General features: G+C 44.5%; 4 non-coding genes across 4 annotated transcripts; 2 read left to right on the top strand and 2 right to left on the bottom strand.

Annotated features, from left to right (window-relative positions):
• Nucleotides 1–16,711: 16,711 nt before the first annotated feature.
• Nucleotides 16,712–16,783, top strand: TRNAW-CCA (transfer RNA tryptophan (anticodon CCA)). The gene has a single exon. It is a non-coding gene; the product is annotated as a tRNA-Trp (tRNA).
• Nucleotides 16,784–18,142: 1,359 nt separating this feature from the next.
• On the top strand, nt 18,143–18,214 carry TRNAM-CAU (transfer RNA methionine (anticodon CAU)). The gene has a single exon. It is a non-coding gene; the product is annotated as a tRNA-Met (tRNA).
• A 4,635-nt stretch (nt 18,215–22,849) lies between these two features.
• On the bottom strand, nt 22,850–22,922 carry TRNAR-ACG (transfer RNA arginine (anticodon ACG)). Its single transcript has one exon. It is a non-coding gene; the product is annotated as a tRNA-Arg (tRNA).
• Nucleotides 22,923–23,345: 423 nt separating this feature from the next.
• On the bottom strand, nt 23,346–23,427 carry TRNAS-AGA (transfer RNA serine (anticodon AGA)). Its single transcript has one exon. It is a non-coding gene; the product is annotated as a tRNA-Ser (tRNA).
• Between the last annotated feature and the right edge of the window lie 4,427 nt (nt 23,428–27,854).

Here is a 27,854-nt window from a genome sequence, read left to right as displayed (position 1 = left end):
CCAGACACAGGCAGTGACTGTGCTCTTGACAGAAAAAGCATGGCATTTCGGTTATGGGTGTGGACTCTAGGCTTACACCGTCTAGATTCACAGGTAGCCCAGCCAGCCTCACTGGCTAGGCCATCTTGGGCATGTTGTGTACCCGCTGTAAGCCTCCTCTATAAAACGGGGTTAATTCTAATGACAGCTTCATAGGAAGGTTGTAAATATGGAACAAGGGCGTACATGTGAAGCCTTTAGTGAAGTTCCTGGTACTGATGCTCAGTAGAAGCCACAGCTCCCGTCAGGACCCTCTATTCTGGCAACAACTCTCACTCACTTTGAAAATACTTTTTCCTTGCTCCTTCAGACCCATGGTAATGGTCCCTGCTGTAGCCTCAGGGTTCGTCAGCATCTTTTGAGGTCCCTGAGAGGGAAGAGGAAGAGGGCCTCTGGTGGTCCCTGGGGATCTGGGAAGGAGCCAACACAGGTCATAAGGGCCTTTACAGGCGGAAACTCATTATCCAAAGAATAAAGATGGAGACCAGCCAGCTCGGTCTTGTGCAGCTTGGGTGGTGTGTATGTTGGTTAAGGACATGGCAGATCCGAGGGTCTCAGGCCGAATGACACAGCTGGGAGTGGGGCCAAGGTCTGCAGCTCCTCCCCACTGGAGATCAGCCACTCTCTATTCTTGTCAAGATGAAAAAAGGAGTGCTTGTAATAAGCCAGGCACAGAAAGACAAACTTTGCATGTTCTCACTTATGGGCAGGATCCAAAAATCAAGACAATTGACCCCAGGATACATCGGAAGGAGGACCATCTTGCCTGGGTGATCCTGGGTCATAACCACAGTGCTTTTATCAAGTCTAGTAAAATTAATAACTGCGTTTTCTTCAAATCATCTAGACCCATTCTTATACAAATTTCCCCAAATCTCTCACAAATTCCATCATTTCTCGACAATTGTGGGAGAAATGTCTATCCTAAGATGGAAAGTGGGTGGTAGGGTTCAAATTATTACACACCTTTAAAATTACCTGGGGGTCATCACTAAGCATTATTTGTAACTGGAGGGTGCTACCCGGGGTGGCCATTCTGCCTGCCTTTCCTTTCTGAGAGTCTGGGTGTGGTGAGGAGTCCACATGGCCAAGGGCTATCCGAAGGTTAGCTTCTCTGTCTCCTTCAGGAGGAGGGCTGTGGCTGCCACTGACCGGAGGCTAGACGGCCAGCCTCCAGCAGCCACCCGCCGAGGCAGAGGGCCTAGTGTCTGAGTTCATACCCCAAGGGATATGCCTTCTCCTCTCATGGACATAGGATGTAAGGGTCTGCTTGCGGCTGGTAGGGCTGATGCTGGGGCCCTCATAAGCTGGCCTGTGACCTCTTGGACTGCTTGGTTGCATTCTACCATCCATTTAACAGGATCCGTGTCCTTTCCTTTTGATTGTTTATACAAGGGGTGGGCAATGAGGCCAAAATTAGGAATCCAGAGGTGGCAGAACCAGGCCATTCCTAGGAACCCTCAGAGTTGCTTCTGGGTCCTTGGTGCTTATAGTTGGCGTATTACCTCCCATCTGTCTTGGGACAAACTTTGTTCTCCTTCTAGGAAGGAACCCAGATAGGTCACCTGCTGCTGAGAAATCTGTGCTTTTCCCTGGGAGCCCTTATAACTTCCCTTTCTGCTAAGAAGGTGAAGACTGGCATGGTATTCTGACCTGAAATTTCTCTGGAGGGGCTGGAAATAAGAATGTAGACCATGTCCTGGAGGAGGGTTCCTTGTTCCAAGGTCAGGTCCTCCAACTGTCTGGTTAAGGCCTCTCCAAATACTGTGGGCAACTTCTGGAGCCCTTGGGCTGTATTATAGTTCGTCTTAGCAGCTGCTTTATGCCTGTCTGGGAATCCTCCCACACAAAAGCAAAGAGGAGCTGAGAGTCCGTGGTCTGGAGGATACAGAAAAAGGCATCTTTTAGACGTAGGACTGAGAGCCGCGTCCAGCTAGGGGCAGAGTGGACCACAGGGTGTAAGGTACAGGAACCACTGGGCATGCGTCTTCTGTGATCTCATTAACTGCACTATAATTTTGCGCTAATCAGTATTTTCCAGTTGGCTTCTTAACAGGGAGGACGGGAGAACTGTAAGGGGATTGACAAAGCTTGAGTAGGCATTGCTTAGATAAATTGCCCATGACAGGCTTCATCCCAAAAGTCCTTCCTGGTTCGAGGGGTATTGCCTCTCATTTGGGTAGGAACATCCTGGCTTCAGCTTGATAATCACCAGGGGGCTAGTCCTGGCCCCTCCCACTTCCTGGGTTGCCCATACTTGAGGATCCACCCCAGAGAAGTCAGGTCCTCCGGCTGCCCTGCCCTTCTCAGGAGGTACGAAGGCCCGGGCCCGCAGAGGGCCCCTATGTTTAAGGATTTTATTTTTCAATTCATTTCCTTTTAAGTACATATACGGTGGCCCTCAGCTTGTACAGCAGGTCTTGCCCTAATAGTGAAACAGGGCACTCAGGCAAAGAGGAAAGAGGGTGCCATCACTGACCCATGTAAATCACACTGTAATGGCTGCATAAAGAATTTGTTCTGTGATTTCCCTTCTCCCGTAATAGTGCATTTATTTTTGGATACACTTCCTTGCCAGGTATTCAAGACCAAATAGACCGTGCCTGTTTCAACTAAGACTTTCTCCCCTTACACCATTAAGGTCAGCTGGGCTCCTCCAGGGAGACTCGCAAGGCCGTGTGAGGAGTTTCCTGGCTCCTTCCAGCAGCCTTGCTCGGCTTCTTGCGCCATCTGCCTGGGCAGGGCATGGTCCTGCTACTGCTGCAGCTTCCACTAATTTCTCTGGAGACATTCCCGTTTCCAGTGACCCTCTGCCTTTGCATATGGCGCACTGACGAGAACCCCGCCTCTGAGATCTCCCTAGTCGGGGTTTCCAGTGACTTGTGGGAGCTGCAGGGCCTTTTCTTGGTGGGCCCCTGGGTTTCCCACTGACTCAGGAGGGTGAGAGCCACCGTACCGGCTGTCTGCTCGGCCCTCTTGTCCTTTTTGGTGTCAGCCTCTGCCTCCCGGCCGTTGAACACCCAGAAGGCAAGTTCCACCAGCGTGCGGGAGGAGGCTGTTGGCCTTGTCTAGTTACAGCTCGTATAACTTTTTTCTAATGTCAGCGGCAAGCTGAGATATGAAATGGGATTTTTAAGACAGTCATCCCCTGCCCCTTGACTGAATTGGGGTCAGTGCTGGCGTAGATGTGAAGACATTCCCTCAATCTCACTGTGAAGACAGATCGTCTCTCCTGGGGTCCTTTAGCTAACTTCAGTTAGCAGATATGTCTTCTGTGGCCTCAGTTTTTTAACACTAGAGCTCTAGACTGCCTGAGTTGTGCCCTTCCTGTCCGTGTTGCCGAGTCCCAAAGGCAGCCAAGGTCTGGCGCAGCTTCGTTCTCCGGCCTTTTAACAGGATTGCTTGCCTTGTCCCTGTGGGCTCTGTCCACTTCCTCCCTAGTCTTTCTGAGAACAGAGCTTTGCTTTTTCTGTTTGTTTTGTTTCCCTGCTCAGAAGTGAGAAGAATGCTCACAGGAGACCAGACATCTGCCCAGTAGGGGTTGTGAGTCTGAAAATGCCCCACAGGAGGTTTTGAAACCTCTCAGGATCTCTTTCTAGTCATTTAGACTGAGCCTTTCCGTTATAAAGATCTGAAGTTGGGAAGGGAACATGTACAGTAACCATCCCTCCTTCCCTATTCGGGACCTGCTGGAGGGACAGGTGAGATGACCCCCCCTAGTGTCCTGGCTGATCCCTGAAAGTAGTCCAAGGATGACTGGTGGACAGGGGGCGTGTTGCCTGCAGGTGGGGACTACTGTCCCCATTTGACAAATGAGGAGGCTGCAACCACTTCCCTCTCCCCTGGCCCGCTTTATCTTTCTTCCATGCTTACACTTCATTTTTCTCCATAATATTTAAGTCATCATCTGACATTATATATGTGACTTATTTTCTTTGTGTACCATTAGCATGCCAACTCCCTGAGAACACACTTCTGTTGAGTTTTATGTACTGCTCTGTCCCTTTGCCTCTGTGTCTGAGCTCTGACATGCTCAGATAGCATGCTTATTTGGTGACATGCTATTCAGAGATCTCAGAATTAACATAGAAATGGATTTAAAGAGACTGTGAAATGCAGCCACACCTGTAATCCCAGCAGTTTGGGAGTCTGAGATGGGAGGATAGCTTGAGCCCAGAAGTTGAAGACAAGCCTGGGAAGACCCTGTCTACAAAAAATTAAAACAAATAAATCAGCTGGACATGGTGGCTCATGCTTATAGTTCCAGCTGTGATGGAGGATGAGGTGGGAGGATCACTTGAGCCCGGGAGGGGGCTGCTGCACTGAGCTGTGATTGTGTCACTGCACTCCAGCCTGGGCAACAGAGCAAGACCCTGTCTCAAAAAACAACAACAAAAAAGGCTGGGCCTGGTGGCTCGTGCCTGTAATCCCAGTACTTTGGGAGGCTGGAGAGGCAGGATCACTTGAGGCCAGGAGTTTAAGACCAGCCTGGCCAACACGGTGAAACCCTGTCTTCACTAAAAACACAAAAAATTAGCCAGGGGTGGTAGCACATGCTTGTAATCCCAGCTACTTAGGAGGCTGAGGCACGAGAATTGCTTGAACCAGGGAGGCAGAGGTTGCAGTGAGCTGAGATCACCATTGTAATTCAGCCTGGGTTGCAAGAGTAAAACTCAGTCTCAAAACAAATACCAAAAACCTGTAAAATGTACTAAAGATTCCTTGGTCTGTACACTTGCCCCAGTGTTTCTGTTTATTTTGTCATAAATAAAGTATGTCTTATTAAAAATAACAACATTTCAGGTTAAAAATAACACCTGGACAGCAATTGCTGCTTACCGCTGAACTGGGTCGTTACTGTGAGGGAAACATGTGACAGTTTCTGCGACCCACTGTAAAATGTCAAGGACCCTACAACTGCCGCGAACTGCTTTCCGGAGAGCTGTTTCCCCGCGTCAATCACCTGCTTTCCCTCCACCCCTGCGCTTTCACCACCCATTCCTCCTCCTCGCCCTCCCCCCGGCCCTCCTCCCACTGCTCACCTTTTCTCTGTTCTCTCCTCTTTCCTCCCACAAGTCCTCTCCGTCTCCCCCTCGTTCCCTCCCTCCACGATCTCCTCCGCTCCCTCCCTCTCTCCCCTCTTCCTCTCCATCCCTCCCTGCCCGTCCCCGCTCCTCGCCCGTCCTCCCACCTCCCTCCCCACTCCCCCCCCGCCCTCCCCACTCCCCCCCCACTCCCCCCCCGCCCTCCCCACTCCCCCCCCCGCCCTCCCCACTCCCCCCCCCCGCCCTCCCCACTCCCCCCCCCCCGCCTCTCCGGCCTCGTTTCTCAGGTGTCTCTCTCCAGGCTTTGCCGCCCTCTCGTGGCCGCTGTGTATCACTGCGCGTGCCGTGGGCTTGAGAAAACCTCGCTCTCTCCTCCCGCGCTGCTGCAGCGGCCTATTTGTGGTAAGCGGAGGCCTGTGCACAGCGGAGAATCCCAAGAGCTGGAAGGCACTGTTTTGCTCCTAGAAACGTTGCCAGGAGCGGTGGCTCAGGCCTGTAATCCCAGCAAGTTGGGAGGCCAAGGCGGGTGCATCAGGAGGTCAGGAGTTTGAGACCAGCCTAACCAACATGGTGAAACCCCGTCTTACTAAAAATATAAAAATTAGCCGGGTGTGGTGGTGGAACATACCTGTAACCCCAGTTGCTTGGGAGACTGAGGAAGGAGAATCATTTGCTGGAAACAGAGGTTGCAGTGAGCCCAGATCACATCACTGCACTCCAACCTGCGTGACAGAGTAAAACTGTTTCAAAACAAATTACAAGAGTTAGAAGGCCTTCTGAATATGTTTGAATTCTGTAAACCACAAACTCGAGTAACACTTTGTATGTTTACATTTACACAAACTGAGCTTTATTTCCATCCTCAACCCCTTCCCGCTTCATGGCAGATCCTGAATGGCAGATGAATCTTAGTCAAACCAGGCTACTCCTAAGTCAGTGGTTTTCGTCCTAATCAATTCAAGGCTTTATGAATTACTTTGGGGCCTCTCCTTTGATGGTATCTCAGTTTGGACGTGAAGCGGAGATCGCTGCCGTGTCCGGGCATGAAGAAGCATCATTGGCCCTCCCTGGTCGCCTGTCCACTTTGGCATCTGCCTCTGCGTTCTTGTGCCCTGGTTTCTGAGTGCAGAACCACTCAAATCCCGGCTTCTTTCCTGAGCATCCTGGCGAGGCATCCTCAGCCTCTGAACCTATCAGCCACATTCACACCCAGAGGAACCAGGAGACATCCAGAGCTTCCCCTCCGCCCTCCAGCTCTGCCTCACGCCCTCCCAAAGCTATCTCCAAATAAGGTCACATTCTGAGGTATTAGGATTAGGACTTCAACTCATAAATTTTGGGGGACACACAGCTGAATCCATAAAAAGGTGGTCTGGGTCCTTTTAGAATACATATTCCAAAAGTCCATGTATCTATGATTTTTTTAAAACTGGAAGATAATTTTGAATGAGCCTGCTATTAAGAGAGACTTCATTTAAAGACTGAAAATAATCATGTTCTACAAGAATGATATATTTTGTGCATTTTTTTTTTTTTTTTTGTATTTTTAGTAGAGACAGGGTTTCACCATGTTGACCAGGATGGTCTCGATCTCTTGACCTCGTGATCCACCCGCCTCGGCCTCCCAAAGTGCTGGGATTACAGGCGTGAGCCACCGCGCCCGGCTATTTTGTGCATTCTTAAACAATGATCAGCATACGGCAGTTGCTGAAATATGCCATTGTTTCTACAGGAAATCCAAGCAGTTTAGTTACTTGGGGATGGAAATGGGAAAGTCATTTTCTTTGGAAGAGCAACTAGGAAGGAACCCAAAATAAGGGTACTGTGAAGAATAGTTTACCAGATGAAGGTCTTGTTAGTTTCTTTCTTTCTTTCTTTCTTTTTTTTTTTTTTTTTCTTGAGATGGAGTCTTGCTCTGTCGCCCAGGCGAGAGTGCAGTGACACGATCTCAGCTCACTGCAACCTCCCGCTCCTGGGTTCAAGAGATTCTCCTGCCTCAGCCTCCTGAGTAGCTGGGATTACAGGTGCACACCACTGTGCCCAGCTAATTCTTGTATTTTTAGTAGAGACTGGGTTTCACCATGTTGGTCAGGCTGGTCTGGAACTCCTGACCTCAGGTGATCCACTGCCTTGGCCTCCCAAAGTTCTGGGATTATGGGTGTGAGCCACCACACCCAGCCAGGTTTCTTAAAGAGTCCCTCTTCGCTCTCTGAGAAACTTGCCTTCCTGTCTTCACCCATGGAGAAAGTAGCTAAGTCAGTCCTGTGCTGCTTGCCGAATTCAGCAGATCTCAGAAATTCTGCTTCAGTTGTCTGTTAAGGAAGACCTCTATTGATTTAACTTGGCTGCAATAACTTCTTTGGAAAGTCTCATCTCTGAGCTCTTTAGCTGAATATTGTGACTACCACACATGAGAGAAGGAAGAGGTGTGAAAACCAAAATTAGTGAGGGGTGGTAGGTGTGGGAGAACAGGGTTGAGGCTCAGAAGGCCTGACCTCTGGCATGAACTGATTCCACACCTTGGGGTGTCAGATTGATTTATTGGCTTAAAGAAGAGTTTTCTCACTTAACAAGAAGTTCTTGGGTAGGACACGGAGGGGCGCTAGTGAGGTGGGATGCCGCAGTCATTCTCCCTCCTAGTGATGTTTTCTGTACTGAAGAGGAAGGAAAATGAAAAACTACATCTTTCGGGTTCACGGGCAGTCATGATAAGGGAGAAATGTAGTTTAAACAAACTGTATCTAGCAGCTCAGATGTAGTCATATGGAATTTGGAGGATAGAAATGGGGCAGGGACTGCATTTCTGCAGTTTCAAGTGGTGTGTGGTTCTCCCATGCAGCGTTGCTAGCAGAGGCTCCGGTGACCCATACTGGATCTGTGAGACTTGAGAGGCGGGCCGTCGGCGTCTGTGCTGCTGGTGTTGATGCAGGTGCTGCATGGTTCTGGAGCTGGCAGCAGGCAGGAGCTTTCTGATGGTGGTACTTGTCGTGGCTGTGGCAGTGACGCTGTAGTGCTGTGGTAGTGACAATGTAGTGACTTTAGAAGAGCCGGCAGCTCTCTCAGTGGTCCAGTTCTGCAGTGTGGCATTGGAAGTCAGTCTGAATGCTCAACATAGAAATGTTACGAAATTTCTTGTAAAAAAATCTTTTCCTAGGCTGGGCGCAGTGGCTCACGCCTGGAATTCCAGCAATTTGGGAGGCTGAGGTGGGTGGATCACCTGAGTTCAGGAGTTCGAGACCAGCCTGGCCAATGTAGTGAAACCCCATCTCTATTAAAAATACAAAAAAAAATAGCCAGGCATGGTGGCAGGTACCTGTAATCTCAGCTACTCAGGACTTTGAGGCAGGAGAATCACTTGAACCCGAGAGGTAGAGGTTGCAGTGAGCCAAGGTCACCCCACTGCGCTCCGGCCTGGCAACAAGTGTGAAACTCTGTCTCAAAAAACAAAACAAAACAAAACAAAACAAAAAACTTTTCCTATTTAAACAACGTAAAGTGTGTTCAGTTTTAACGTGGCCAACGCAGAGGACGACTCCAGTGTATCCTCATTAAGGACCCAGGTTCTTTCCATCTTTATGTTTTGCAAGGTTAGTGCAGTGCATCAGCTTAGCTCCCTTCGTGGTCCCAGGATGGCTGCGATTGCCGCTAGGATCACATCCAGGCATAGTAACGTCCAGCAGAGGCATTCGTTTGGGTTAATTGGTTTGTTAACTGAAGTATCCCCTGAGTCTGGAAAAGTGTCTGCCGCACAATAGACCAAAAATAAATATGTATTGAATGAATACATGCATGGATCGATGGATCACTGGTCTGATGGATCACTGATCTGGAACCATAGATCTGTTTACTTTTCTGCTGATTTAGCACCCTACCCTCCCTGCAAAATGGAACAAATGTTTTTTTCTAAAGTAACATACACATACACAAAAGTTGAGTTTTCATATCCTAAAAGTCTGTTTCTAAAATTGCAACTCAAACTCAATTAAGGAGAAAAAAAAGAAATGTATCATATTACTGTAAGGATAGAATTGGGACTGTGGAGTTCAAGTGCAGAGCTCCAGCTGGGCCTCCCGTCAGAGCTGGGAACCTGAGCAGAGGAAGTGAGGCTACAGGCAGACAACTCAGCTGGAACTCAGGGCCACCCCATGTTCAGATTTCTCACAGGCTGTGGCCTTGGGCAACAGTATGTGCTGGAAGTTTCCGAATCTTTCTGCTAACAGAGACCTGTGCTAACCCCATGATAAGAAAGAAAGTCTCGAGACTAGGCTGATGCCGAGGGGTGCAGCTGCCTCCGTCTTCAAGAAAACACCTGCCTCTGGTGCAGGGATCTGAACCCCCTTTTTCTGTATATTTTCTGCCGTATTTTGGGCTTTGCAGGCCCTCCTGTGCCTTTCATAACTGCTCCTGTAGTGCAGCCGTAGATGAGTGGACATGGCTGTGTCCTGATAAAACCTTATTTATGGGCAATAAAATTGGAATTTCATATAATTTTGATGTGGCACAGATGATTATTCTGCTTTTCATTTATAGTCATCAGTCTAAAAATGTAAAAACAGGGGAAGGCAACACAAAAACAGGTAGCAGCTGCGCTTGGCCTGCAGGCGTGTTTGCCAACGCCGCATCCCTGATAACTGTGGAATATTCCAGATGTTTCTGAGGCTCGGTTTTTCAGCTCTACAAAAAAAAATTTTTTTAAGTATTTTGCTCAAAGAAAGGAAATCTAGTGAAGGAACTGACCTTTAACTAACCGTGGCCTGGCTTTTTGTTAAAGTGCTTTATATTTAATACAAACTAACAAAAATCCTAAAATCATCAAACTGTCCTACTGTCAAAATGCCACTCTTTCATGAGTGAATTACTAGTGTTTTCACACCTGGGACATGGAATGTTTTATACTTGATAATTATGTCTTAGAAAAGTAAAGTTTTTTTTTTTTTAATTGAATATTTGTAATTTGTTGTTCCCTGTTATTTTAAGCCATAAAACTTAGGCATTTCTATAAATACATATTAAATGTAACTCTGTGTTATATTGGAGTCCTTAAGATTAGAAACTGCATATTAGAATGAATTAGTTAGCCGGGCGCGGTGGCTCAAGCCTGTAATCCCAGCACTTTGGGAGGCCGAGGCGGGTGGATCATGAGGTCAAGAGATGGAGACCATCCTGGTCAACATGGTGAAACCCCGTCTCTACTAAAAATACAAAAAATTAGCTGGGCATGGTGGTGCCTGCCTGTAATCCCAGCTACTCAGGAGGCTGAGGCAGGAGAATTGCCTGAACCCAGGAGGCGGAGGTTGAGGTGAGCCGAGATCGTGCCATTGCACTCTAGCCTGGGTAACAAGAGCGAAACTCCGTCTCAAAAAAAAAAAAGAATGAATTAGTTAAAAGAGCAAACTCTAATGAGAAGACTTATTTATAGATTCATTAAAACATTTTTATTATTATCAATTTATTATTATTATTAATTTTGGAGATGGAGTCTCCCTCTGTCACCCAGGCTGCAGTGTAATGGCATGATCTTGGCTCACTGCAGCCTCCACCTTCCAGGTTCAAGCATTTGTTATGCCTCAGTCGCCTAAGTAGCTGGGAAAATAAGAGTGTGCCACCATCTCTGGTTAATTTTTATATCTTTAGTAGAGATGGGGTTTCACCATGTTGGCCAGCCTGGTCTCAAACTCCTGACCTCAGGTGATCTGCCCACCTTGCTCTCCTGAAGTGCTGGGATTACAAGCATATACCTGATCTCATTAAAACATTTTCAGTAGATTTAATACTTTGATCATCATTTTGAGGTGTCAATCGAGTTGTCTTGTAAATCAAGTTGACTTGTTGTTGTTAGATTCATTCCCCATCCTTCCTCCACTCCGAGCATCCTTCCTTGCCTTCTGGCTTCTGGGTAGGTCTAGCCAATGGGAGAATGACAAAAGACTGGAATTCAAGAGGAACTCGGAGGTCAGGGTATTATTCTTTCTTTCTGCTTCCTGTAGCGTTGCCTGCAATAGCTGCATCTGTTCCAGGGTTTGAGATTCTCCCCTGGAATCCTAGCTCCTGCTGGTCGTGTCCTGCAGACACTGTTCCCCTTCTACCTCCCACTCTGGGCTCGCACGCGGTCTCTCCCGCTGCCCCTCCATGCTTAGGGGTGACCACAGCTTCTTCTTGTGGCTAATCTCTGGGTTATCCACCTGTGAATCCTTAACTTGGCAGCCAGTTCGTTTTGCTGTTTGTGACAGTGGTCTGTTCAGTATGAAATCTTATGTCAAACAACAGTCTCCCTGACTCTTCAGTTTCAACTTTAATTTTCTCTTCTGTGAAATGCATCTACTGACACTGTTAAAGTCTGCTGACCAAAGACCTCTAGAAACACACCTGTGGTCAACAAAGTTAGGTCTATTAAACTTGCTACAGCAAGAGAGAATGAACACTAGGGGAATCGAAGGCATCTAGGTAAGGGGGCATTGAGAGAAGCTTACTGTTCTGAGGACGGTGTAAGGGAATCAACTGTCAGCTCTGAACTGGGTATAAGTTACTTTTTTGAATTTTTATCTAGGAGGCAGGGGAAAAATGAAAGTGGGGCTGGAGATGTCCTTAGTAAGAAACCACAGTCACTCTACTCTCCTGGAAAAGGAGTATTCACTTCTTTTTATGGTTTCGGAGTGTCCTTATTCTTTCCTGTGTATACATAGTTATGGAGTGATCTTGTCTTCATCTTGTTCCACCTCAGATAACACCACGGCCTTATATGATCATTTTTTTTTTTTTTTTTGAGACGGAGTTTCGCTCTTGTTACCCAGGCTGGGTTCAGGCAATTCTCCTGCCTCAGCCTCCTGAGTAGCTGGGATTACAGGCACGCGCCACCATGTCCAGCTGATTTTTTGTATTTTTGGTAGAGACGGGGTTTCACCATGTTGACCAGGTTGGTCTCGATCTCTTGACCTCGTGATCCACCCGCCTCGGCCTCCCAAAGTGCTGGGATTACAGGCTTGAGCCACCGCGCCCGGCCTGTTAATTGTTTATACTGTGCAACAATATAAACAAAAACATTTTTGTGTGTGTAAAAATTGTGTATGTTCAATTGTCTTAGCTTTTAGCTTCCAGCTGCTGGCAATTTTTCGTTTTCAGCACCAACCTCACAGACTTATTGTAAGGATGGAATATGTTATACGTCAGCATATAAAAATTCAGATAAATATTATTGGCACATAGTAAATGCTTAATAAATATCGGTGCTATAGTTTGGATATGATTAGACCCCACCAAATCTCATGCTGAAATTGGATTCCAATGTTGGAGGTGGGGCCTTGGGAGAAGTGTTTGGGTGATGGGGGTAGATGCCTCCTGAATGGTTTGGTGCTATCCTCACTGGAGGGAGTGAGTTCTCACAGAACTAGTTGTTGAAAAGAGCCTGGTGTCTCCTCCTCTTTCTCTCATTTCCTCCCTCTCACCATACCACCTCCACACACCGGCTTCCCTTCCCCTTCCACCATGAGACCCTCATCAAAAGCAGATGCTGGTGCCATATTTCTTGTACATTCTGCAGAAACATGAGCCAACTACATCTCTTTCCTTTAATATTACCCAGCCTCAGTTATTCCTTTATAGCAACACAAACAGATTAAGACAATTCGTTTCTCCTTTGCCATTACTGCTGAGAAAAGACTCCACCTTGGTGGTACAACAGAGCCCCTCATACTGGCGCACAGGAGCCAGTTATGACATCTCTTCCCAACTGAACGTTTGGGACTTTGCATCTGTAGTTTGAATCAGTGACAGTGAGAGAATGTGCAAGCACTACTTGCCAAGATAGTGTCTTTCCCTCAAGAGCTGGTTGTTAAACATTTCCCAGCACACCCACCTAGGAATGACCAACACAGTAAGGAGCTCAACAGAAAAGAAGTGTGGGATTGCAATTTACTAATTTCTTCATAAATAAATTTAAAAAACATACTTGCTTTGATGGAAGTGGGAAGAAATCTGAGTCAGGCTACAATGAGATTATACCTAGAATGAAGTCCACATTAATATAAGATTTTTAGGGTAGTATTGCATTTATTTATTTATTTATTTATTTTTCAAGACAGGGTCTTACTTTGTCACCCACGCTGGAGTGGAGTAGCATGATACTGGCTCACTGCAATCTTGACCTTCTGGATTCAAGCAATCCTTCTATCTCAGCCTCCTGAGTAGGTGGGACTACAGAATCACACCACCATGCCCTACTAATTTTTATATTTTTTGTTAAGATGGGGTTTTGCTATGTTGCCCAGGATGGTCTCAAACTCCTGGGCTCTAGGCATCTGCCTGTCTCGGCCTTTCAAACTGCTAGGATTACAGGTGTGAGCTACCATACCCAGCCTTGTATTGCATTTACTAAAGAGCATTAACTGTTTATATATTTCTACTCAGCTTAGCTTTTTAGGGCGAGAAGGTAAAGTGCGGGAGACATTCTAATTAATTTACAAAACAATGGTGCATTATTAAATGAGGTAATACTTTTTAGAATTTTGGAAAAATGTGTTTTCTGCCATATGTTTAGCATGTATGTGTTAATGATTTCAGTTACCTTATTACTTGGTGTTTTACGAGAATGCGGTAATGATGAGATTTAGTTTATGCATGAAAACATGGGAGACAAATGAGCAAGGGAAAATAAAGTATTATTATCTTAGTTACGTAGAGCTAGTGATACCAGTAGCTGTAACACTTGTGTTACTATATAGTGGAGTTGGTATAACACAGCTATAACCGTAAGTCTCAGTTTTTAAACTCAATAAATGTCTTTCCCCTCAGGCAACATCTAATGCAGGTTTTCTGGTTGGTCTTCAGTGATCACCAAGAGATCATTGAGTGGTTTTGGCTGTAGGGACATGGAGTTCTCCAACGGATCTTTAGCATTTGAGCAACAGAAAGAGAAAGGAACACTCATGAGAGGTTTTCCTAAACCAAGACTTCTTCACATTCCATTGTCCATATCTCAGCCACATGGCCACATCAATGGAGGCTGGGAAATGTAAATGAGCTGTGTTTCTGATGGGAAAAGCAACAGACCTTTATATATATATATATATATATTTTTTTTTTTTTTTTTTTAGACAGGATCTGGCTCTGTTGCCCAGGCTGGAGTGCTGGAGTGCAGTGGCATGATCTTGGCTCACTGCAAGCTCTGCCTCCTGGGCTCAAGTGATTCTTGTGCCTCAGGCAGCCACCTGAGTAGCTGGGATTACAGGCAAGCCCTGCTAATTTTTTTTTTTTTTTTTCTGAGAGGGCGTTTCACTCAGTCACCCTGGCTGGAGTACAGTGGCACCATCTCCACTCACTGCAACCTCCACCTCCTGGGTTCAAGCAATTCTCCTGCCTAAGGCTCCCAAGCAGCTGGGATTGCAGGTGCCCACCACCACACCCGGCTAATTTTTTGTATTTTTAGTAGAGATGTGGTTTCAACATGTTTGCCAGGCTGATCTCGAACTCCTGATCTCAAGTAATCCACCCACCTTGTCCTCCCAAAGCACTGGGATTATAGGAATGAACCACTATGCCCAGCCCAGACTAGCTTCTATGTTAGAAATAATTTATTATAAATAACCAGATAGAAATCTGCTGTGCTGTGAATTACCATTAAATATCAACTAAAGCGAGTGAATGAAGACACTTTTGTAAGTTAAAGTATTTCACTGAGTTTTCCTTCCCAGTTGCTGATCTGCGTTGGTGTTCATCTCCAGGCTTCTCCACAGCCAGATGCTGCCAATGTCCTGTCCAATTTTAGCTGCAACCTGGGATGACAGCCAGTTTTACTAAGTTTTTTTTTTTTTTGTTATTCTTATTAAAGAAAAATTCTAACATCTAAAATGAATCAATTTATTTAATTGTTTGCTAACACCAAAATGTAAATTTATGGAAGAAATCAATAATTGATAAATGTAAATTTTACCCTACTCTCTGCTAAATGAGCCTAGTGATGTGGACAAATGCATTTAAGAATTTCACCAATCTTTAGCTGGGAGTGGTGGCCCTCTAGTCCCATCTACTAAGAAACCTGAGGCAGGAGAATGGCTTGATCTCAGGAGGCTGAGGCTTCATTGAGCTGTGATGGAGCCACTGCACTTCAGCCTGGGTAGCAGACAGACCCTGTCTCTGACCCACACAGACACATACACACACACACACGCACACACACACACACACGCACACACACACTTAAGAATTTCAGCAAACTTTATAGTGATACTAACATTTATTGAGAGCAACTGATATGCCAGGCATTGTTCTAAGCATGTATAAACTCTTTTAGAGCACATTATGTAAATAAACTCACAGCAATCCTATGAGGTGGGTATTATTGTTATCCCAGTTTTATAAATGAGAAAAGTACATATTTCAACTTTCAGTCAACAGCAGATCACACTGGATTCTCTGGCAGCACCAAATCTGCAGGATGCGTCCTTTCTGTAAGCTGCTTCAGGTCCTCCTAAACCTTTGGTCATTTATGTTCTGAAACGCCCGTTCCTCTCGCCACCCCATCGCCTCTGACTCCCAACGCACCCCTCGCCCAAGCCCCCCAAGCTCTTTCCAAGACGCGGAGGAATGACTACCCTCAGCTTGTTAACAGTCAAACAACAGCACGAAACTTACCAGAGTTACTCTGCTATCTCCCTGTCAGACACGGACTCTTTCAATCCAGCACTTCTGTCCTTAACAATTGCCAGCTGGAGCCCTTGGGCTGTGGACCGATTTTTCACAATTAAGAAAGAAAAACCTTTCTCCTGTCCACAGCAAGGCGGGGGAAAAGGTGGGGCCGGCCGGGGGTGACCTGAATTTTTAGAGAAAGACGCGTGTTTTATAGCAGTGGGCCACTTGTTACAGTGTCTTTTCCTGAGCGTTCAAAGCGGCCCCCGCTATTTGCTGAGATCGTCTGTGGAAAGATTCGAGGTCCCCAGACGAACCCCGCGGACCTCCGGTTACCCAAGGGAGACTCTTTACCCAGCCAGACAAATCCACTCGCTCCGGATGACAGGACTTCTTTTTCATTTTAGGGTCAGTTTCAGATGCAGTGATGTGATGCTGAGGAATTGTCGGGGTGAAATGAGCTCATCAGCCGAGGAGAACAGAGGCTGCAGGGAGGCGCCGCTCGCTCGCGGAAAAGATGCGGCACAAATGGGACCCGCAGCCCCCGCGCGATTTCGTTCACGGAAACACCCGCTGGGACTTTGCAGTCAACTTTGGAAACGAATTTAAAACTCACCTTGATCAGCGTTCCTTAGTGAGGAGCCGGGGAGGAAGGATCCTCAGAACCCCTCTTCGCTCCCTCCTCTCTACACCCTCCTTGCGAAGCGACTGACCTTCAGCAGAATGTATTTCTAAAAAGACAAAATCAACGAAATCCCCGAAAACGTGTAGACTTGGAATATGCGGAGAAAACTAGGTAAGAAAAGGAATGAAATACGAACAAGAAAATGTGAAAATGAAGCAATTTAGTGGCAGAGAAAATCAGTGAGGGGATGGACAGCAGTTTGACCCCGAAAGAAGCATCTAGGCGTTATTTTGCGTCTGTTAATAGCTGCCTGATCTTCTCTAGCACCGAAATTATTTTCATGAATCCGATTGATAGGTAAATAAAAAGCAGGTCTCTCGGAGGCCTCGTGGCGCAACGGTAGCGCGTCTGACTCCAGATCAGAAGGTTGCGTGTTCAAATCACGTCGGGGTCAACAATTTTAGCTCGCTGGGTCAGGTAACTGTATGGCGGCGAGTACATGAACTATTACAGGGGGGAAAAAGTTGTTTTTCCTGCCTCTTGCACTTGTATAAATTACTTTAGCCTCCTCAAAACGCCCCCCTTCTCTTTGTTTAATAGCCAGGTATACACAGGAATATGTTATGGTATTTGGGGTCTTATTTCTGGGTTTATAGAGACGTTTTCACTCTTCTATTGCAAACATTCTGAATTATATTCTTGAGCAACTCATTCCTATTGTTAAACCCCCTTGGACTTCTCTCCACGCTCACTCCCACGCTCGCGGCCTCATCTTTTCTTCCACATCTGTCTCTCCAACCTTCGGAAGCTTAGCAGATCTTCGCAGAGACCCAGTCTGGTTTGAGTGGAGGATCTAAGCTTACCTGTTTGGTATTTGAATCAGCTTTTCTAGGCTAAAGCGCTTCCAACTTCCTGGGATCTCTGCGATTTCCTCACCCCTCCCTGCAAATCACAGAAGTCAGTTGATTTCCAGAGGCAAAAAACCTGAATGCAGTTACTTTCCCAAATTCGTTCAGGGAATGAACAATGACATCAGAAAAGGCTAGATATTCCGTGAACCACCTAAAAATCTTATCCAAAAAATGTGCATGAATGTGCCGTTTCTCTTCCCACATGTGACTCGAGACCCCCGTACAGATTATGAATTAGCAAGCTACAACAAGGAAAAAAGGGAAATACGTTTATTTTTTCAGGAGTGTTTAAATTTTTATAACTTACAATGACTTTAAAATATGAAATTTGAAATATTAGACGCTCTGTTACGTATTTACTGCACAGATTCACACAGTACACAGTGACAGACATTATATCGGAGAAGTGTATCCCAAATAACCTTTTTATAAACTCTTTTCTTTTTTTTTTTTTTTTTTTTTTGAGACGGAGTTTCGCTCTTGTTACCCAGGCTGGAGTGCAATGGCGCGATCTCGGCTCACCGTAACCTCCTCCCCCTGGGTTCAGGCGATTCTCCTGCCTCAGCCTCCTGAGTAGCTGGGATTACAGGCACGTGCCACCATGCCCAGCTGATTTTTTGTATTTTTAGTAGAGACGGGGTTTCACCGTGTTGACCAGGATGGTCTCGATCTCTTGACCTCGTGATCCACCCGCCTCGGCCTCCCAAAGTGCTGGGATTACAGGCTTGAGCCACCGCGCCCGGCCATAAACTCTTTTCTTAGTGGTAGTGTAAGGCTATTGCCATATTATGAAACGTAGATTACTACTCTGGAAAAAAAGAGAGAGAACACCATTTCCTGATTGGAAGCTTGACAAACTATAAAAAAAGTGACCATTAACTACGACCCTTGTATCTTCAGGTAGCAGAGTGGCGCAGCGGAAGCGTGCTGGGCCCATAACCCAGAGGTCGATGGATCGAAACCATCCTCTGCTAGCAAACTTTTGGATTTGTTTTTCCCCCTTTAAAATAGATCTACCTCCTAGAAGGAGGAAACTGGTATCGTTGTCATGGACACCGTAAGGAAACTTATGTTGATTTGCCTCTCAGAGATCTGCGTCTCTGAATGAAATACATTACTATCCTAAAGAGATTAAAAATAACAACAAATTGTTCTCACTGCAGACAAAACAAAACAAAAAAAATCAAAAGCAATAGTTTTCGCTTTAATTGTTTGAGCACTTACTAGATAACATGCACTATTCCGAGTTCTGAATCATTTATTCCTCGCTATTCTACGAAGTAAATACTTGCTTTATAAATGAGACAAATTGGGAGTTGTCTGTAAATTGGAGATAGCAGAGGTTAACTAACTTGCCCCAAATCATGCAGCTAGTAAGTGGTAGAGAAAAGATAATACCCTACACTGTTCTACATAATTACAAACACTAACGTTTACAGCAAATTTCAAATTATTTTCCCATTTGGGGATCAGACCTAGGAATTATTACAATCACCTTGAAGGGGTCCCACACTCACTGCCACTTCAATGACCAATGCATGCATTTATTCACCTATTATTTTCTCAATTAAAAAAATTATATTTTGGCCAGTCGTGGTGGCTCACACTTGTAATCCCAGTACTTTGGAGGGTAGAGAGGAGCAGATCACTTGAGGTCGCCAGTTTGAGACCAGCCTGGCCAACATGGCAAAACCCCATCTCTACTAAAAATACCAAAATTAGCTAGGCATGGTGGCGCATGCCTGTAATCCCAGCTACTCAGTGGGCTGAGGCAGGAGACTCCTTCGAATCTGGGAGGCGGAAGTTGCAGTGAGCCAAAAGCAGACGACTGCATTCCAGCAGAGGCGACAGAGTGAGCCCCTGTTTCAAAAAAAGAAAAAGAAAAAAACAAAAAACAATAGTGGGAACCTGCTTGATTCAGAAGTGTCCCCTCAGTCCAGAAGTCATTTTGAAAATCTTGTCTTCTCTCTTTTGTTTTTAAATTGAAAAAGTTTCCGTTAAGCAGTGTTATTCATTTGGGAAGAGCTTGTGGAACTTTCCGTGTCACGGCCAGGCGGTTAGCAATTAGACTACTATACATTAAAATACAAGCATCCTTGATGAATGTTCTGAGAAGCCAGGTGCCAGATATGTAGTATATTTGATGGCTCGTGTCAATATGTAATGTGTGGTGTGGGCTGACTTGTGTCCCCTCAAATTCATATCCTGAAACCTCAGCATGCGACTGCATTTGGAGACCTTTAAAGGGGTGATTAAGTTAAAATGAGGCTGTTAAGGTAGGCCCAAATCCAATCTGATTGACATTTTCTTTCTAATAAAAGGAAATTCATATACACAAAGAAATGCCAGGAAAGCGCAGGCACAGAAACACCGTGTGAGGACAGAAACAAAAACAGGTCACTCTGGCAGGGCGCGGTGGCTCACGCCTGGAATCTCAGTACTTGGGAGGTTGAGGTGGGCAGATCACTTGAGGTCAGGAGTTCGAGACTAGCCTGGCAAAATGGTGAAACCACGTCTCCATTAAACATGTATTTTATATATATCCTGGCAAAATGGTGAAACCACATCTCCATTAAACATGTATTATATATATATATATATATATATATATATATATATATATTTTTTTTTTTTTTTTTTTTTTTTTTTTTTTTTTTCAGAGACGGGGTCTCGCTATCTTGCCGAGGCTGGAGTGCAGTGGCTATTCATAGGCACAATCCCACTACTGATCAGCACGGGAGTTTTGACCTGCTCCGTTTCCCGCTGGGCCGGTTCACCTCTCCTTAGGCAACTTCGTGGTTCCGCGCTCCCGGGAGGTCACCATATTGATGCCAAAGTTGGTACAGACACCCAGTAGGCATAGCGCACTAAACCCAGAACTCCTGGGCTCAAGGGATCCTCACACCTCAGCCTCCCGAGTAGCTGGGACTACAGGCACGCACCACCGTGCCCAGCCATTAAAAATATAAAAATTAGCCGGGCGTGGTGGCACAGGCCTGTAATCCCAGCTACTTGGGAGGCTGAGGCATGAGAATCGCTTGAACCCCAGAGGCAGCACTCCAGCCTGGGCAACAGAACGAGACTCCATCTCAAAAAAAAAAAAAAAAAAAAAAAAGAAAAGAAAAAGAAAAAGAAAAAAGAAAAAAACAAACAAAACCACAGTCACTTATAGATAGGAAATCAGCATGGCTTCAGACTTCTCAGTAGGAACACTGAATCTCAGAAAAATTATTTCTAGTTTAAAATTCTGGCCAGGTGCAGGGACTCACGCCTGTAATCCCAGCACTTTGGGAGGCTCAGGCAGGCAGATCCCAAGGTCAGGAGTTCGAGACCAGCCTGGCCAATATGGTTAAACTGTGTTTACTAAAAATACAAAAATTAGCAGGGTGTTGTGGCAGGCACCTGTAGTTCCAGCTACTCCGTAGGCTGAGGCAGGAGAATTGATTGAACCTGGGAGGCGGAGGTTGCAGTGAGCCCAGATCCCACCACTGTACTCCAGCCTGGGCAACAGAGCAAGACTCTGTTTCAAATATATATATATAACCCAATCTTAAGCAAGTGAGAGGTTAGAGCCCAGACATTTGTCAGACATGTAAGCTCTCAAAATATGTACCTCTCATGTGGATGCTTTCTCAGCAAGCAACTGGAGGACACACTAAAAAAAGAGAGCAAATGAAGAAAAATGAATTATTAAAGTCATTTAAACATGGAGTACAGAAAGAATACTTCACAGTAGGACAGAAAAAAAATAATAGTTTTTAGGATGATTGAAAGACACTCCCAGGGGCATATGAGTACAGGTGAAGCTTCCACGTATGTGCCTGAATTTGAAGTTTGTTGATTCCTTCCAAGTTTTATCGTTAGGACATGAACTCAGCTTTTATTATCAAATTCCTAATAAAACGAGAGGTATATATGTGATGTATAGTAATCGTAACATGTCTAGATTTGAGCAAGCTGTAGGAGATGCTTTTTCTCTTCTTATTCTTTTTGTTTACTCAAACTAATACAGATGCATAAGGAGACATGTTTAAAGTAGGATGAAATGTACAGACTGTGGAAAGCTTTTGAATCTTTGGAGAGATGTTTAGACAACTGATGAAGTGCTCGGGGTTGGATTAATGATAAATACCTAGAAGCCTAAGCAGTAAACACAAAAACAACAAGAAAAGACAATTGCGTTCTAATATTAGGGGGAAATAAAACTTAACAATGTATTTCTTTGCTCATCTGCTGAATTATTTTTACAAAGTTATTATACTTTAAGCTACAAATATGCATCATGTATTGTGCTGTAACGATATGAGACTTGCCCACTTGGCTATCTGTTAAAAAAAAAAAAAAAGAAAGAAAGGGAGCAGGTGTGTGTTAGGGGTCCTGGGGTGTGAGGAAGAAAGTGAATCAGTTTCTCATTTTCTATAAAGTCAACCAAAGGACCATACAAACGTATTATTTAGAGATATATACGTAAATATTTTTTAAAATAGGCTGTGTTTAAAAAGTAAGCTTAACCTATGCAGCTATTTATTTGGCAAAGAGAAAAAAAAGTAAGCTTAACCACTCAGCTATGACTATGGGTGTTAAAATTTTCCTTAAACATTGTACATGTTATTATATATCACATATTGTATCTCTCATTTTACCAGCAATTTAATAGCTGAGTTTGTGATCTGCCAACAAAATCTGGAAGGAATCAATAAACTTTAAGTTCAGGCGCATATGTGGTAACTTGAGAATGTTCTTTGGGTGTTTTCTATAGTGCAAATTAGAGATATGTTTCAATAACTTTAAAAATTGCTAGGGCCAGGTGTGGTGGCTCATGCCTGTAATCCAAGCACTTTGGAGGCCAAGGCAGGCGGATCACCTGAGGTTGGGAGTTCAAGACCAGCCTGACCAATATGGTGAAATCTCATCTTAAAAAAAAAAAAAAAAAAAAAAAGACTTGATTCTTGAAATTATGTGTACGTAAAAAGAATAGAAGAGAACCTAAAATTGTTTGCTATCTAGAAATTTTCTGTTTGTGAATTTTCAATCAAAGCTCTCACAAAATGACACAAGGTTTTCCTGGACGGGTACGGTAGCTTACGCCTCTAATCCCAGCATTTTGGGAGGCCAAGGAGGGATGATCACTTGAGGTCAGGAGTTCCATACCAGCCTAGCCAAAATGGCAAAACCTCGACTCTATTAAAACTACAAAAAGAATAAGCTTGGTGTCGTAGCGCACGCTTGTGATCACAGCTACTCTGGAGGCTGAAGCAGGAGACTTGCTTGAATCCAAGAAGCAGAGGTTGCGGTGAGCTGAGATTGCCCCATTGCTCTGCAGCCTGGGCGACACTGTGATACATCTAAAAAAAAAAAAAAGAATTCCCTATATTAAGTTTTATCAAGCAACACGAGAATTGGTTAGTTCTGAAACTTAACAATTTAGTGATGTGATTTTTTAAAAAAACTTATGGATGCAAAAGAATAGTGAACTGAAGATGGAGTCTATATTATAAAAATGTCATCTTCTGTAATGTCTTAAAAAATTAAAATAATAAAATATATAAGATGTATAATAGTAGGGAAAGGGGCATTTATGGAAACTCAAGGGTTCCACTAAAACCTAACGAGCCAGCCAGGAGTCGAACCTGGAATCTTCTGATCCGTAGTCAGACGCGTTATCCATTGCGCCACTGGCCCACCCGAAGCAAGAACTTCCCGTTATACCTATAGAAAAGAGTCTTGGGATTACTGCGTCGCCGTAAACATGAATATATGAAACTCCTTTCTTTTCTAATCTTAAGGATTTTGAACCCTAAACCTTCCAATTAAAACAAAATATAATTTTGTTTGTTCCTTTGACTTGATTTACTCATGAAGTATGATTCCTTCGTGGGTAAATAGAAATGCATACTCGTGCACAACGATTCCCTCCTGGACAATGAAATAACCATTATGATGTAATTTGTAAAAGGTGTGAGATACGGTTTACTTTGGGCTGCGACGTAAATTCAAGTTGCCCTGAATGTGTGTCCCAAAGAAATCCATTGTGATGTTAACTTGTAAAAGATAACAAGTCTTTCACACGGCCAGATGTAAGCTAAGATTATACGTTCCTCGTACCGTAGTCGGCAGGATTCGAACCTGCGCGGGGAGACCCCAATGGATTTCTAGTCCATCGCCTTAACCACTCGGCCACGACTACAGGCACCGTAAGTGATCTTAAACGTCTTACATGTTTCTATATGTCACCTATTGTACTCGTTTTATTAGAGATTTAAACTTGGAAGGAATCAATAAACTTCAAGTTCAGGCACATCCATGATACGCTGAGAATATTCTTTGGGTCTTTCCTATAATGCAAATCGGGAATACGTTTATCAACTTTTCAAATTCTCATATTTTTGCCTAGTAAGAAAATTATCCTCAGGACGGGGGTGGTGGCTCACGTTTGTAATCCCAGCACTTCGGGAAGCTACTAAAAATTTTTAAAAAATAGCCAGGCGTGGTGGCGCACGCCTGTAATCCCAGCTACTCAGGAGGCTGAAGTGAACCGAGATCGCGCCGTCGCACTCCAGCCTGGGCGACAGAGCGAGACTCCATCTGTGGAAAAAAAAAAAAAAAAGGAAAAGAAAAGTATCCTCAAAAAATAATCTAACAAAGATGTTCCATAGATATGTCCTATATTTTTAGACAAAGTCCAGTACCTGCGATGTACTAACGGCTCAACAAATGTCAGTGCAATTGTAACTGTCATAAAATCCCAGAATCTAGATCCATCAAAATGTTCTACAGTGAAGCCTATCTTCTGTCTTTTCATAAAACTCAAAATATTTTAACCAGCTGAAAGAACATTTCTGAATGAAACTAGAAACTGAAAAACATTTTTGTTGGTTAAATCCTCTTTAGTTTATGGGGCCTTCTCTCACAAGAGGAAGGACAACTGGATGTGATATTCTGTGGATAATAGTTTGAATTTATATTCAAACATAATTTGAATCTGTGATCCCAAAGGAAGAGCAGAACCCTCAGTTTCTAAAACTACCCTTCCATTACCACAATACTATGCATGCGTGTGTATTAGTGAGCAAGTCAGAGATTCTATATTTAATGAGTGGCCCAAATCTATGAACAGAAGAAGGGTAAGGAATGATTGCTAAACTACTGCTCATGTGTGGATGGAGTGAAAACTGTCTCTACTCCAGCTCTCTCTCCTCTGGGCTCCAGAATATACAATTGTCCTATTGTTTTTTCTTGCATGTCCGTGTGCATCTCAAAAGCAATGCATCCCCAAAGCAATATTTCATCCTCTTCCTCAAACTTGAATGTCCTTCAACAATCCAAATTTTTCCAAGTTTTTGATAAGATACCAACACCAAAGACTAGCTACCGAGAGCAAAGACTCTTCTTGTCCTTCCTTTCTCTGATTTCCGTCCCATCAGTCCTTCAATTCAACCTTCTAACTCGCTCTCAAATCTGGCTCTTCTTCCCCAGCCTCAGATCACTTTTTTAAATGAGGTACTTAGTTTCTCATGACTTACTGCAACAACTTCTTAGTCTTTTGGCCTCCAGTTCCTGATACCTTAAATGTATATTCGTTTCTTCATTCTTCCAAAATTTTGTTCTTTGGAATAAAAATATAAGCACTTTGAATATGGATAGTGAGACAGAGTGTTGCCTATTCTTTCAAATTCTTTCTATGTGAAATAGCAAAAGCCAAGCACTTTGCTAGGTGCTGCTTATTCAATGGAGAGTGAGATTTCTTTCTTTCTTTCTTTTTTGAGATGGAGTCTTGCTCTGTCACCTAGGCTGGAGCGCAATGGCGTGATCTCTGCTCACCACAACCTCCGCCTCCTGGGTTCAAGCGATTCTCCTGCTTCAGTCTCCAGGCATGCACCACTACACCTGGCTAATTTTTTTGTATTTTTTGTAGAGACAGGGTTTTGGTATGTTGGCCAGGCTGGTCTTGACCTCTTGACCTCGTGATCCGCCCGCCTCTTTCTCCGAAAGTGCTGGTATTACAGGCCTGAGCCACTGTGCCCGGCCTGGAGAGCCAGATTTCTAAAGTATGACAGAAGTTAACAATTAAACCACTGAGTGCAGGTGAGAAGTGGATCCATAACGTAGTAAGTAGCCCCCAGGAAGAGTGCTGTACGTCAACCACAAAGGTTTTAGGTGGTTGCCTGGAGGGTCACTTAATTAAACTTCGAGCTTCATGAAGAAAGGTTTCAGTGTTACTTTTTTTTTTTTTTTTAACCTCTGAGTCCTCCATTGGTGCCTAATAAGTATTTTCGGAATGAATTATACTTAAGCTCAGATCTGGATCTGAAGGATATGTTAAAATGAGCCAAATTGGGGTGGGGAAGGAAAATGGGGTAGGGTAGTGTTTTAGACCTAAACCTTATGGAATATGGAAGAAACTGAAGAAAGTTCCCTGTAGTTGAAACATTGCTTTCTGAAGAGGTACTGAAAAGGGCAGTGAAGAGCGATAACTCCAGAAATGCAGCTGAGGGCAGATTATGTAGGTAGAGCTAAATTAGCACTAACCTCGAATGTGTGTCTGATTGCGGCCTTTACCTCCTTTAATGTCTTTGAAGTACCCTGTGGCCTAGCAAGGAGGTCACAAACGACATGGGAGGCCTTCATCTTCTGCATCTGTCCAACCTTTTCAGCTCCTCTTCTGGTCACTTTGTCAAGGCAGCCTGGAACTCCTGAGATGAGAAAGGACCAGTCCTACGTCACACAGCGCTGGTGTCTTCACCCTGATCTCTGCCATGTCTGCTTGGAGCCCCAGTGCTCATCCTTCAGGACCTTTGTTTAAATAGCACAGCCTCTGTCAAGCCTTTCTGAAAAAAATTAAAATTTTTATTGTAAAAATTTTCAGGCCAGGCGCAGTGGCTCATGCCTATAATCTCAGCGCTTTGGGAGGCCGAGGCGGGTGGATCACGAGGTCAAGAGATCAAGACCATCCTGGTCAACATGGTGAGAACCTGTCTCTACTAAAAAAAATTAGCTGGGCATGGTGGTGCACGCCTGTAGTCCCAGCTACTTGGGAGGTTGAGGCAGGAGAATTGCTTGAACCCAGGAGGAGGAGGTTGCAGTGAGCCGAGATCACGCCATTGCACTCCAGCCTGGGTAACAAGAGCAAAACTCCGTCTTAAAAAAAAAAAAATTTCCAACATATAAAGAATGTGAAAGAATAGGTAATTATCTGTATATTCAGCACCCAGATTCAATAATTAGCATTTTGCTATCTAAGTCTCATCTACCTATTTCTGCTGAATCATGTAATATTCACTTGCAGACGTTATGACATATCACACCAAAATCCATAAACATGTATTGCCTAAACATGTGTCTTATTTAACTACAATTAATACACCAAAAAAAAAAAAACCCCCCCAAAAAAAACCAAAAAAAAACACAACCCCCCGCCCCACACACACAAACAAAAAAAAAACCCAGAGCAATTCTTTAAGAACATCTTATATCTGGTGTGCAATGGCTGTAATCCCAGCGTTTTGGAATGCTGAGGAGGGAGGATCTCTTGACCCCAGGGTTTGAGAGCAATGGTAACAAAACAACCCCTTCTCTTGTGCCTCTCTACAAAATATATTTTTAAAAATCTGCCTAGCCTGTTGGCAGGCTCCTGTAATCCCAGCTACTCCGGAAATTTAGGTGGGAGGATGACTTGAGCTCAGGAATTCAAGGTTACAGTGAGCTATGATGGGGTCACTGCATTCCAGCCTGGGCAAGTGAGAGAAACCCTAAATAAGTGAATAAAAACATCTAAGTATTTATTTGAATATATCTAATATGTTTTTAGAGACAGGTTTTTTTTTTTTTTTTTTTTTTTTTTTTTTTTTTTTTGGGAGGCAGAGTTTTGCTCTTGTTGCCCAGGCTGGAGTGCAATGGTGTGATCTCAGCTCACTGCAACCTCTGCCTCCCAGGTTCAAAGGATTCTCCTGCCTCAGCCTCCTGAGCAGCTAGGATTGCAGGCATTCACCATCACACCTGGCAAAGATTTTGTATTTTTAGTAGAGATGGGACTCTTCCCTGTTGGTCAGACTGGTCTTGAACTCCCGACCTTAGGTGATCCGCCGGCCTCAGCCTCCCAAAGTGCTGCGATTACAGGCATAAGCCACCCCGCCGGGCCTAGAGGCAGTTTTTAAATGTTTCCGTGCATTCTTTCACATTAGAACAGTCTCCCAGCTTTATATTGTTGTTGTTATTTCTTCATGGCATCTTTTAATCTTTCTCTCCGTCCCTGTCTCCTTTCCTTTCTTCTTTCCTTCCTTCCTCCATTCAAGTCCCAGCCTGGGCAACATAGGGAGATCCGGTCTCCACAAAAAATAGAAAAATAATTAGCCAGGCACGGTGGTGCATATGCCTGGAGTCTCAACTACTCGGGAGGCTGAGGTGCAAATCACTTGAGCCCTGGAAGTCGAGGCTACAGTGAGCCATGATTTTGCCACTGCACTACAGCCTGGGCGGCAGAATGAGACCCTGTCACAAAAACAAAACAAACAAAACAAAGCAAAACACTGCACTCCAGCCTGGGTAATAAGAGTGAAACTCCGTCTCAAAAAAAAAAAAAGAAAGAAAGAAAGAAAAGAAAAAAAGTCTGTCTCA

The sequence above is a fragment of the Saimiri boliviensis genome, chromosome 4 (genome assembly GCF_048565385.1).
Source record: "Saimiri boliviensis isolate mSaiBol1 chromosome 4, mSaiBol1.pri, whole genome shotgun sequence".
Taxonomy (NCBI): Eukaryota; Metazoa; Chordata; class Mammalia; order Primates; family Cebidae; genus Saimiri; species Saimiri boliviensis.
Note: the sequence above shows the minus strand (reverse complement) of the source record. Positions and strands in the feature narration are given on the sequence as shown.